This window comes from Lathyrus oleraceus, chromosome 2 (genome assembly GCF_024323335.1).
Source record: "Lathyrus oleraceus cultivar Zhongwan6 chromosome 2, CAAS_Psat_ZW6_1.0, whole genome shotgun sequence".
In the NCBI taxonomy this organism is placed as follows: Eukaryota; Viridiplantae; Streptophyta; class Magnoliopsida; order Fabales; family Fabaceae; genus Lathyrus; species Lathyrus oleraceus.
Genome location: NC_066580.1, coordinates 85,805,447 through 85,819,388, shown reverse-complemented (window position 1 = coordinate 85,819,388; position 13,942 = coordinate 85,805,447).

The following is a 13,942-nucleotide window of genomic DNA, read 5'->3' as shown; positions in this document are numbered from 1 at the left end:
TCAAAGGCAGGAAATGTTGCACAATATTTGTATCTAGACCGGGCATGTCTTCATATGACCAAGCAAAGATATCAGAATATTCTCGTAGCAATTCGATCAACCCCTTCTTGACAGATTCTTCCAAGAGTGCCCCAATCTTCACTATTCGAACACAATCCTCAGACCCCAAGTTGACTGTTTCCAGATTCTCAAGATGCGGCTGAATGATCTTCTTTTTGTGCTCAAGCAGACGGGTAATCTCATCAAGAATCCCTTCAACATCATCTTCCTCTGCTTCGAATACAGGGAATTCAAAATTGGGAGATGGCGTTGAATCATTATGTTCAATGGGTTTTAGAATCAACCTGCATAATGATTTTGGGTATAAAAGCTTTAGAATTTAAACAAACAAATCATTATGCAGATGAAAAGATTGCTTTTATTCTTGTTTAAGGTTTTTTGTGATCACCAATTTCATGCAAAAAGCAAAAAGTGAAAACAATTGGAAAAACAAATATTTAACATGCATTTATTGAATGAAATATCATTGTATATATGTTGCCAACAATGTCATCACTTCTCCTTTTGGCATGGGAGAAGGGTTTTCAAACAAAGCAAACATATTACGCTGACTTGTGACCATACGAACATCCACAGGGACCCAATTGTTGTAAATCCCACCAGGGATGACAAAGTTGTCAGAGTCCTCTGCATCCTCTTCCAAGATAGCAGCAACTTCTTCAGCTTGAGCAGCGTGGATGAATCCTCCACTCTTGAACAACCCTTTCTCATTGAAGACCCCCGAAGAAAAGCCAATGCCAGCCCGGGACTTGTTATCTTCAAGCTCAATCATTTTTCCTAAACCAGCAGTTGCACCATGCTCGATGGCCAACTTCGCATCTTTATAGGAATCAAATGAAGGAGACCTCTTCTCAACCGGCTCGGCAATAGATAAAGCTTGGAAAGGAGTTCCAACTTCATCCTCAGCATCAATGTATGAGAAGGAAGACAAGTGGCTAACCAGGAGAGCTCTTTCCCCCTACCACAACCAGTTTCTTATTCTTGACAAATTTCAGCTTCTGGTGTAGGGTGGATGTCACGGCGCCAGCCTCGTGAATCCATGGTCTGCCTAAGAGACAGCTGTATGATGGGTGAATGTCCATAACCTGAAAGGTGATCTAGAAATCACTTGGTCCAATCTTGATTGGGAGATCAACTTCCCCAATCACAATCTTACGCGACCCATCAAAAGCTTTCATAACAACACCACTCTGCCTCATGGGAGGCCCTTGATATGACAATCTAGAGAGAGTGGTCTTCGGCAATACATTCAGAGATGACCCAGTGTCCACCAGCACGTTGGACATGGCGTCGTTCTCGCAATTCATGGATATATGTAAAGCCATGTTGTGGTCTCTTCCCTACTCAGGGAGATCAGAGTCACAGAAACTCAAATTGTTACAAGCAGTGATGTTTGCAACAATACTATCAAACTGTTCAATTGTGACCTCGTAATCAACATACGCCAGATCCAAATTTTTTTGCTGAGCTTCCCTATGAGGTTCTGAATTCAGAAGTAAAGATAGCACGAAGATCTTGGACGGCGTTTGTAGAAGCTGGTCTACAACATTGTACTCACTCTTCTTGATGAGCCTCAGCATCTCATCACAGTCTTCTTTTGAATCGCCACTTGGGACAACAGAAGGAGGAGTTAACAATGTGGAGGAGGTTTTAACAACAGGTGCCGGATTCGGAGGATTCAACGCTTTCCCAACCGGACTCTCAACAAAATCAACCTTAGCCTAAGGCTTAGGCGGCGCAAAAAACACACGACCGCTGTGGGTCAAGCCACTGACATCAGCAATGTTCACAATAGAGGAGGAAGGCAAAGGCACTTCTTTCCCATCTTCCACAGCAACAACACTGTAACAAAAGGGAATTGCTTTATCAGATGAATAAGGCACAGGACCTGCAGGCTTGATGATAAGAGCAGGAGAAATCTTCTGTTTGCTACCATCATATCTGATAACAACAGGTTCAGGTAATTTGAATACTGGAGAAATGACATTAACCTCAGGTTCATCTTCATCAACATTCCTGTTCTGGAGAATCTCAAACACTCATTCATCCAGCAATTCCTGAAGATCTCTACGCACTTGGCGACAACCCAATCTGTTAACAGAGCAGATTCGGCACTTATCATGATCATGCTCCAAATGACTGTAATCACATAGCAATCGGTGCAACTCAACAAGAGACTGTCGAATATGGCTAACATATTTGACCTTGTATTTGCCAGGGCAACCCTGGACCATGTTAACAGACTTCCCATGCTCAGGCAATGGGTTCTTCGTAACATTAGGACCTACGTCCTCAAAGCTCAGGATACCACACCTTACAAGGTCTTGAACCTTGATCTTCAACTGCAAGCAATTATTCACATCGTGGTCGGGAGCACATGAATGATACACACAATGCAACTCAGGCTTATACCACCACTGAGGGTTAACAGGTATAGCTGGTGGGTCTCTTGGAGTAATCAATTTCTACTCTATCAAAGAGGGATACAGTTCTGCATACGACATCGGAATCAGATCAAAGGTGATCTTCTTCCTCTCGTAACTTGTACTGGCTTGATTACCGTTGTTGCAAGGCTGGTAGGCCTCCTGCTGAGGACGATGCTGTTGCTGATGATACTGCTGAGATTGTTGTTGATTGGGATGCTGATACTGCTGATTGTCACGGAAAACAGGTGCTACATGAGCCACCTGGTGCTGATTGCTGGCATGACGCACAGGCTTCCTCCTCACAGAGGGTCCTCTGGGTTTCACATGGGAGGTCACAACATGTGCCTCTCCATCTTTCTTCTTTGCAAACGCCCCATATCATTTGGAAGAAGAGCCTTCATCTTTGGTCAGCCGTCCTTCTCGGACCCCTTCCTCTAGTCGCATCCCCATGTTCACCATTTCAGTGAAGTCAGAAGGAGCACTAGCAATCATCCGCTCAGAATAAAATGAACTCAAAGTCTTCAGAAAGATTTTGGTCAGCTCTTTCTCTTCTAGCGGAGGAGTAATCTGAGCTGCCAACTCGTGCCACCTCTAGACGTACTCTTTGAACGTTTCCTTATCCTTCTAGGACATGGCCCTGAGCTGATCCCGATCGGGAGCCATATCCACATTATACTTGTACTACTTGATGAAGGCTTCGCCAAGATCATTGAAGGATCAGATGTTCGCAGTGTCAAGCCCCATATACCATCGCAGAGCAGCACCAGATAGACTGTCTTGAAAGTAATGGATAAGAAGTTGATAATTCTCAGTATGAGTTGACATCTTCCTGGAATACATGACCAGGTGGCTGAGTGGACAAGTATTCCCTTTGTATTTCTCAAAGTCAGGGACTTTGAATTTCACCGGAATCTTGACATTGGGAACCAAGCACTACTCGGCAGCAGATTTCCCAAACAAATCCTTTCCTCGAAGGGTCTTCAATTCCTTGCGCAGCTTAAGAAATTGGTCATTCATCGCATCCATCTTCTCATAAACATCTGGGCCCTCAGACGACTCAGAATGATAGATGGTGTCGTCTACCCTAGGAACGGTATGCACGACAGGAGGAGGAACAACAAGGACCAGGCTAGATGCCGACAAGGAAGCAAAAGTTGGAGCAGGAATCTCAGGCACAAAGTAAGGAGGCATCCCCCACGGAAACCCGAGTGGCATGGCATTCGGAACAAAATTTGCACTAGCAGCTGGAACTGTCGACGAGACAACCTCAGAGATGACGGTCCTCTAGGGAGGAGTTGAAGGCGTCGGAGATGACTGATTTTGAGCAGCCAAGAATTGTTCCACCAAAGTAGTGAGTCTGGCGACTTCATCCTTCAGCTCACGGTTCTCTTGCTCGAGATGATCCATCAATCTTTTAGAGTTGGCTCTTGTGTAGTATCGATGAGTCAGCTTGTCTTCAAAATAAATGAAGAGCACAGAATCAGGCCACAGACAAGAAAACAGGAACAACACCTACTTATGCGCATGTGTAGCACCTCAAATTTGCACCCCCATTCATTCATTCATTTCATTTTTAGGTCATTGACATTACACTGACATTGCATAGTACATTGCACCTCATCAGTCAAGACTGGCATCCAGAGGATTCATCTGTGCAAGAGACCAAGCTTTTCCATCAGATAAAGGCCCTATGGTTGTTCTAGAGAGCTTATATGAATCAAGGATCATTTTGAAGCAATTTGACCAAGTGTTAGAGGCTCAAAGTCATCAGAACATGTCCAAGTCTACTGAAAGTCAATTGAAAGTCAACTGAGGGCTAGGAGGTGGAGAAATAGTTTGAGACACTTCATTCATGTCCAAAAGAGGTTTATTCTTCATGTCAAACATCTACCTTGAAGATTTTGAAGCCAGATCAAAAGTTTCCCAAAATGGAAGGTGACCTGTAATTTCAAGTTTCCAAAAATGGCATGTTTTTGGACCAACTTCAACTTCACTTTCCAACATAAAAGGTGCTTCAAATGAAATTTTATCCAACACGAAAGTTGAAGATCTTTCTCTCCCATTTCCAAAAAGTCCAAGATCATGAGCATCTGATGAATGGTTGAGAAGATATGATCAAATCATTGCCAAGTGTGCATGGAACTTCAAAAGGCCATAACTTTTGACTCATAACTCCAAATTGAGTGATCCTTTTTGCATAATTCTTCTCATGACATGAACTTTCTAAAACATTTATAACTTTGCATTAAAATTCATCATATAATCATTTGCTTATTCATGTGATTTTTGGAGGGAAAATCATGAATTCAAAATTGGTGCATCATATGAGCTTTTTAACCATTCCAACATGTTCATAATATAGTTTTAAGTGAAAATGCATGGCCATTGGTTACTGTTCACGTGGGATTGCATGCATGGGGTGAAAAAACAAATTTTGCATAACACCTCTTTTCTCATTAAAATTTAATTAGCCAAGCCTAAGCATGATTAGGAAGTGGATTAACATGTCATATAAATAGCTAATCATAACACAATTTTGGGATTTTCCCCATTTCTAGATCTAAATTCTCTTTCCCTCCAATTTTCTCTCTCCATTGAAATTCAAAATTCTTCAAAGAACACTTGATTTTTCTTCCATATTCTTGTTCTCTGGCATTGATTTAGTGTAGATCAAGCATTGGATCATTGAATTCGAGCAGAATTTGTGCATACTCCCAGCAAGAACATGAAGATGGAAATTGTTGATTGAGCTAGATCCAAGCCTCTCCAGGCCTCAATTTCAACTTCAAGCTTCATAACAGTGATACAGGAGTGAATTTGGCTGCTTGCCAAGCCTTGAACCAACCACTGCCATTGTTGGAGCTTCAAGAGGTCACAATTTTGCATCTCTTAATTCTTGCTTTTATTGCTATAATGTTGTAGTTCATTGCTTGCTGATTCCACTAGTATAAAGAACATGAAATTTGGTGCAATATTCATGGAGATATGATGAATCTAAGTTTAGAATGTGAAATTTTCTTCTCTTCGATCTGCATGATTCTTGAGGAATTAGGATAAAATAATGGTGGATTTGAACTCTACATGTCAAGAGCTTTCTGATGATATAAAATTTTCATGATTCTGCAAAAAATTTCTGGTGATGATACTGTTCATCCATCGTCTTCATGAAGAAGACGGTGGTTTCCACCGTGCGCCACCATTAGTGCTGCGCAAGGGTTCTATTGATCTTGATTCTTGGCATGGTGATTTTGTTTGATATGTTGTGTGCTCATAATTTTTTCTAGATTTGTTTGAGTCATTTCTGTTTTAATATGGAATTTTGATTCTCAATGGCCAATTGTATGCACCTTTTGCTTGCCTTGCCATGTCTTGCTCATAAAATGATTTTGCTTAATGCTTTTTATTTGGTCCTTTTTAGGACATCGTCTTACTTGTTTACACATGCTTCATGTTGAGTAGTAGCTTCTGTTTTGGATTTTTACTCCACCTTTGACCCTAGGCTTTGTCCTAGGGGTTTGAACTCACATTTGAGTTGTGTATTTCAGGATCAAGCATCTAATCTCCATGGTTGATGTTGCCTCATCACTTGAGCTTTGATATTTGCTTTTCTTCCTAACATTTGATTGTGTTGTAGGTCCTTGGGTGGACTCACTTGAGTTGCATTTGATTTGTTTGTTGTGTATATTAGAAATCACTATCGTTTGTCTGTTGACTGTTTGTCTGAATACTATACTGATTGTTTGGTTGTTTACACAGGTACTTTAGCCGCTTTAACTCATTATTTGAGTAGCTTTGCTTTACTTGTGGTTGGCATACCACTTAGGTAAATTCCTATTCTCCATGTAGTCTGGAAGACCTGTCATGTTATTTTGGCAAGCACCTGTCTGAAGCCCTCCTTAAGAGGAAATGTGTGTGCTTGTTTATCTTTGTGCCTTGTGCTTCAAAGACCTCCTAAGTGAAGAGGCATTGGCAGATAGAAGGGATGTGCAATCCATCCCCTGCTATTCAGTTGAGTCATTCATCTTGCTCGCACTATGTGCTGATGCGTTTTGAATAAACACCCAAAATCCTATTGTGTCAGTCATGTGGAATAGAGTCCCTCATTCTGGACTCCCACACATTCTTGATTCAAGCTCACCCAGGCCCGGGTTAAGAGCTGTGAGGTCTAACCCTCATCCCCCATTTCATTTTCTTCACCCTAACTCTCAATGTTAGGGTTAAGAGCTCAAAACACCCATGACATAACCTGCTTGTTTGTCGAGGTTGATATGACCCCTTGACTAAAGCCCAGCCTTGTATGAGCCACTTGTTTGCATATAGTGTGTGTGTGCTTGCTCTCTTGTGCTTGTGTTTGCTTATTTTTTGTTTAGGCTAGCTTGCTTCCTGTGCGAGTTAGGATTAGAGACCTCAACATAGGGATCGTATGCATGCCAACTTCTAGGCTCGAGTCGTAGTCTCCCTAGTAGTCTGTTATCTCCCTAGTCTCTGGTTAGGATAGAAGTCTTCCCTATTAAGGGGAACTATGTCGCCCTGATCCTCATACCAGATGAGGTACGTAGGCAGGAGATTAGCAGATCTCTCTGGGCGCCCTTTTCTTTTTCAACCCCCTTGTGTGTGTTTGGAGTCTGACGTAAGTCCAGCAATTGGCAGTCGGTTTCCTGTGTGTGGTTGTTTGTTTGGAGTCTGATGTAAGTCCAGCGATTGGCAGTCGGTTTCCTGTGTGTGGTTGTTTGTTTGGAGTCTGACCTAAACCCAGCGATTGGCAGTCGGTCTCCTGTGTGTGGTTGTTTGTGTGGAGTTTGACGTAAGTCCAGCGATTGGCAGTCGGTTTCCTGTTGGTGTTCGTTTTGGCATGCGTTAGCCGAGCTACGAGTGCTCTGATTCTTCTCTGGTTAGAGAAGATACGTATGCATAGGATACAATGTCCTAGCGAGCACATTTCCCCTGTCCCCGAAATACATTAACCCTGATGTTTGTCCATGACAAACTACGTAGGCCCAGGATGCGACTTCGTGCCGAGTCCTTCTTCCATCTTTCATCTGTGTTTTATTCCTTCTTGTGCAGTGTTTTGAGCAGTTATCTAGCAACCTTTCTTCTATTCTTTTTGAGCGTGGATCCCGTCGAGTATGATGGATGCGTAGGGGTGCTAATACCTTCCCTTTGCATAACCGACTCCCGGTCCTTGCATCTCTGGTCGCGGGACCATTTGCTTTCCAGGTTTACTTCGAGCGTTTCGTTTCCCTCCTTTGGGATAAATAACGCACGGTGGCGGCTCTGTGTCTTTTCCCGCCGGTTTTTCGCGTAATGCGACAGCTGGCGACTCTGCTGGGGACAATAGAGAAGTTGACCTCTTGCTGGTCCATCTTCCCTAAGCGAGTCAATCCTGACGCTCATTAGGATAGTTTTGGTTGCTTTTGCTGCTTTATTTATTGCATCCATGTTTATTATGCTGTGATTGTATATACTTTCATAGATATTGGCATGCATCATACTGTCATCATGTTGGATTCTGTACAGGTTGGTTCCTCTGATTTGGGGTGGGCGTTCTGAGTGAGGCCCAATACCCAGGCCCGAGTATACACCTAGGATTAGCGTGGTCTCATGTCTTTTCACATGTTGTACGACATGGTGCGGAGATGTGACATACCACAGTCGGACGAGGTTCATTTGAAAGAGTCCTTCCGGGTGGAGTTATTCCGCTTAGGTTGGATTATCTCTTTCAGGCTATTGACTTCGGTGACCGTTCCTTCCCGGATCTTTGGTTTAGATGATCTTAAGAGAGCTGCAACGGCACACCCGAATGGGCAAACCCGTTGAGTATCTTTGCCCGATTGTCGAGACCATTATCCGCCTTAGGATGACCTTATTAGAATTCACCTGTGAGGGGAGGGTTGATTATTGCAGTACCGGTTCCGTCAGTGATTCTGTGATGGTGACTTTGGGACAGTCAAATGGATATTTATTTCTGAGACGCCGGAGTTCTGTCTGTGGTATTTATCAGGGGGTTCCGTTTATTTCGGATCCCTGGGCTGAATCTGAGGGTATTTATAAGAGGGTTCTCAGATGATGACTGCTCAGATGATGACTTGCTTTGTTGGTGAATGTTGGTTCTGATGCCGAAGTTTTGATCCTGTGCTTTGTGATGCACAACCAACCCGTCATGGTTCCATCATTTTGCATCATAGCATGTTTATTTCCAAAAAATAATAATGCATAAAAAAGAAGAAAAAATTTAACCAACATACGCATCACACGCGTCATACATATATCATTCTTGCATTACAGATATTCTTGACAAGACTTCTCACTCTGGTTCCTGACTTAGGCAGGATTGCTGATCGTCGTCTGCACCGCTACGCGACAAGACTGAATCAACAAAGAAGTATGGACCAAGTTCAAGTTGAGTTGGATGAGATGAGGGCTAACATGGCCCAGTTTATGAATATGATGCAAGGGGTTGCGCAATGTCAAGAGGAACTGCGAGCCTTGGTTCAGAGACAGGAAACTACGGTTCCACCTGTCAACCGTGCTTCGCCAGAAGGGGTCCTTGTTAATGACAACTTTGCTGCTGCTACTATCCCCGTCAACAACTATGTTGTGGGTGACGAACTGAGGGGTATCAAAATCAATGGGCAGCCCATTGCTCCAGAGACTGCTAATGCCAGAGTGACTCGTGCTCCGGTGTGCCATCCTGCTCCGTTGGTTGACAGACAGGAAGACATGTTTACTCTCCTAAGTGAGGATGATGAAGTTGTGAGAACTGAAGAGAGATATAGTAAGGTTGATGCCCTAGCTGAGAAAATCCGTGCCATGGAGTGTCAGAACTCTTTGGGATTTGATGTAACCAACATGGGATTGGTTGATGGGCTAAGGATTCCTTACAAATTCAAGGCACCGTCCTTTGACAAATATAATGGCACTTCTTGTCCTCGCACTCATGTTCAGGCCTACTACAGAAAAATCTCAGCATATATAGATGATGAGAAGATGTGGATATACTTCTTCCAAGACAGTCTCTCTAGAGCGTCTTTGGACTGGTACATGTATCTGAAGAGAGAGTCTGTTAGAAGCTGGAGGGATCTGGGTGAAGCCTTCTTGAGGCAGTATAAGCATAATATGGATATCGCTCCGAGAAGAACCCAACTACAAAGTCTATTTCAGAAGTCTGGTGAAAGTTTCAAGGAATACGCCCAGAGGTGGCGTGATTTGGCCGCAAGAGTGCAATCTCCTATGTTGGAGAGAGAGCTGTCCGATATGTTCATCGGGACTTTGCAAGGTGTGTTTATGGACCGTATGGGGAGTTGCCCGTTCGGTAGTTTTTCTGATGTGGTTATCTGCGGAGAGAGGACTGAAAGCCTTATTAAAGCAGGGAAGATTCAGGATTCTGGTTCCTCGTCTTCGAGTTCGAAAAAGCCATTTTCTGGGGCACCCCGGAGGAGGGAGGGGGAGACTAATGCTGTACAGCACATAAGGAATACAAATAGAGGACAGTATCGTCAAGTTGTCGCTGTGACCATCCCAACTCAACCTCTGCAACAACAACAGAGAGCACCACAACAACAACAGCAGCAACGCCCATTTCAACAAAGGCAGAGAATGCCAGAGCGTCAGTTTTACCCGTTGCCCATGACATATGCTGAATTGCTTCCTGAACTACTCAGGTTGAAATTTGCTGAGCTTCGTACCATGGCTCCGTTGACAAGAATTCCTGCTGGGTATGACGCCAATAACCGTTGCGACTTTCATTCCGGTGCACCGGGGCATCATATTGAGAACTGTCGGGCTTTCCACCATATAGTCCAGGATCTGATTGATGCTAAGACAATCAACTTTGCTCCTGTGCCGAATGTTGTAAATAACCCTATGCCGAAACATGGTGGGCCCAGGGTGAACAATGTGGAGGGTGAGGATGCTGTGGATTTGGTAGTCAGTGTTGATGAGGTTCAGACTTCGCTGTGTGTTGTGAAAGAGCGTCTGCTGAAAGGGGGAGTGTTCCCGGGCTGTGATGAGGGCTGTTCAGACTGTGATGATTCAGAGAATGGCTGTGTGAAGTTGAGAAGAGGTATCCAGGGTTTGATGGATGAGGGTTGCCTCCAGTTTAGTGGGGCTGTGAAAGATCGTAAGGTGGTGTCAACTGTCACCATTTATTTCAAATCGTCTGAGGGTCCTGGACGTGCTCCAACTGTTAATGCTCCCGTAACTGTTGGTACCCCTGTAACCATCTCTGCTCCAAGAACGGTTGGTACTCCTACTACTATTGTTGCTTCTGATAGAAGACCTGTTGAGAACAGTAGGGCCGTTCCTTGGAAATATGACAATGCTTACTGTAACAACAGAAGGTCAGGAAGTCAAATCAGACCAGTGAATTAGGCTCTAGTGACAATTGGCGTGCCGAGTAAAACTCCTGTAATTGTTGGTCCGGTTGTGGACAATGTGGGAGGACCTGGAGGGTTTACAAGAAGTGGTCGTCTGTTTGCACCACAAACTTTGAGGGATAACAATGCTGAGGCTCTCGCCAAAGCAAAAGGGAAACAAGTTGTGGTAGAAGAAGGACCTGTGCAGAAAGAAGCGCCTGAGGGTTCCTTTGAGAAAGATGTGGAAGAGTTCATGAAGATCATTAAGAAAAGTGATTATAAGATCGTGGACCAGCTAAACCAAACTCTGTCCAAAATCTCTATCCTTTCTCTGTTGTTGTGTTCAGAGGCACACCATAACGCCTTGCTGAAAATGTTGAATCTGGCTTACGTGCCTCAAGATATTTTTGTCAACCAGCTCGAGGGTGTTATTGTGAATGTGAGCACAAGACATGGGTTGGGGTTCACAGATATGGATTTAACACCCGAGGGTCGTAATCATAACAAAGCCCTGCATATCACCATGGAGTGTAAAGGCGCAGTGTTATCGCATGTGTTGGTTGATACTGGCTCTTCCTTGAATGTGTTGCCCAAGAATATTTTGATCAAGATTGATGTTGAAGGGGTTGTTCTCACTCCGAGTGATCTCATCGTCCGTGCTTTTGATGGATCCAAGCGATCAATCTTCGGTGAAGTCACATTGCCCGTGAAGATAGGCCCGGAGGTGTTTGATATTGTCTTCTATGTGATGGATATTCAACCAGCATATAGTTGCTTATTGGGGCGTCCCTGGATACATGGGGCTGGGGCAGTTTCGTCAACTCTCCATCAAAAGCTGAAGTATGTATGGAATGGTCAGGTCGTGACTGTGTGTGGCGAGGAGGACATTCTTGTGAGTCATCTATCTTCCTTCAAGTATGTGGAGATGGATGGCGAGATTCATGAAACTCTGTGCCAAGCTTTCGAGACCATTGCTATTGAGAAGGTGGCTTTCGTCGAGCAGAAGAAGCCAGGTGTCTCAGTTGCATCCTGCAGGAAGGCTTTAGAAGTTGTCAACTAGGGCAATGCAGAAGGTTGGGGCAAGATGGTTGACATGCCCGTGAAGAAAGACAAATTTGGTATTGGTTATCAACCTCTTCAGGCAGAGCAAGGTTTTCATAAAGGGCCGAGTACCTTCACCAGCGCTGGGTTGATGAATCATGGAGACGTCTTTGCAGCCGGTAGTGAAGACGGTGGCAGTGATTATGATGTGGACAACTGGGTGCGCCCGTGTGCTCCAAGGGAGATGGTGAATAATTGGACAGCCGAAGAAATAGTCCAAGTTACTCTTCAGACAGAGTAATTTCCTTTTGTTTTTCATTTTGCACAAAAAGCCTATGCTCTGCCCGAGGCGTAGTGGTTCATTGTAGGGCCACATCATGTTTTCAATGATTATGATTAATAAATGACGTTTTGCAAACAAATTTGTGCTCACTGTCTTTCTGTTTTTATTTTCACTTTTAAAACAATAAAAATGGCAATGTTTTTTTGTTTTTGTGACTTTCTTGAACTCTTTTCTAAAATAAAGCATTAAACATGCAGAATCGATCTCCCGGACTCCACTAAAAACAGTTATGTTATGGCTCAGTATGATTTCGATAATCCCATTAACCAAGCTGAAGAGGAGAGTGAGGAAGATTGTGAACTCCCTAAAGAATTGGTCAAATTATTGAAGCAGGAGGAAAGGGTCATCCAACCTCTTCAGGAGGAGTTGGAAGTTGTTAACCTGGGTACTGAGGACGCCAAGAAAGAGATCAAGATTGGGGATGCTTTGAAGGAATCTGTCAAGGGAGGGCTGATTGAAATGCTGAGAGAATATGTGGAGATATTTGCATGGTCTTATCAAGATATGCCTGGTTTGAATACAGATATTGTGGTGCACAGGCTACCTCTCAGAGAAGATTGTCCTTCGGTAAAGCAGAAGCTGCGCAGAACTAGTCCTGATATGGCTGTCAAGATTAAAGAAGAGGTTCAGAAGCAGTGGGATGCGGGTTTTCTGGCAGTTACTAGTTATCCCCCTTGGGTGGCCAACATCGTTCCCGTGCCGAAGAAGGATGGTAAAGTCAGGATGTGTGTCGATTACCGAGATTTAAACAGAGCCAGTCCGAAAGATGACTTCCGATTACCTCACATTGATGTATTGGTTGATAATACTGCTCAATCTTCAGTTTTCTCTTTCATGGATGGATTTTCTGGCTATAATCAGATCAAGATGGCGCCAGAAGACATGGAAAAGACGATATTCATTACACCTTGGGGCACGTTCTGCTATAAGGTGATGCCATTTGGGCTGAAGAATGCCGGTGCTACCTATCAGAGGGCTATGACGACTCTCTTTCATGACATGATGCACAAAGAAATTGAAGTGTACGTGGATGATATGATTGCGAAGTCTCAGACAGAAGAGGAGAACCTGGTAAACTTGCAGAAGTTGTTTGAAAGGCTGAGAAAGTTCAAACTAAGGCTGAATCCAAACAAGTGTACGTTCGGGGTGAGATCAGGGAAGCTGTTAGGCTTCATTGTCAGTGAGAAAGGGATTGAGGTTGATCCAGCGAAAGTCAAAGCTATTCAAGAAATTCCTGAACCAAAAACAGAAAAGCAGGTCCGTGGGTTTTTAGGGAGATTGAACTACATTGCACGATTCATATCTCACTTAACCGCCATGTGCGAACCGATATTTAAATTGCTAAGAAAAGATCAAGCAATCAGGTGGAATGATGACTGTCAAAAGGCTTTTGATAAGATAAAAGAGTATTTGCAGAAACCCCCAATCCTTGTACCTCCAGTTCCTGGGAGGCCTCTGATAATGTACCTTTCAGTAACCGAGAACTCGATGGGGTGTGTATTAGGACAACATGACGAGTCTGGTCGAAAAGAGCATGAAATATACTACCTTAGCAAAACGTTTACCGACTGTGAAACAAGATATTCACTGCTCGAGAAAACTTGTTGTGCTTTGGCATGGGCTGCTCGCCGACTGAGACAGTATATGTTGAACTATACTACCTTGTTGATTTCTAATATGGATCCAGTGAAATATATCTTTGAAAAGGCGGCTCTCAC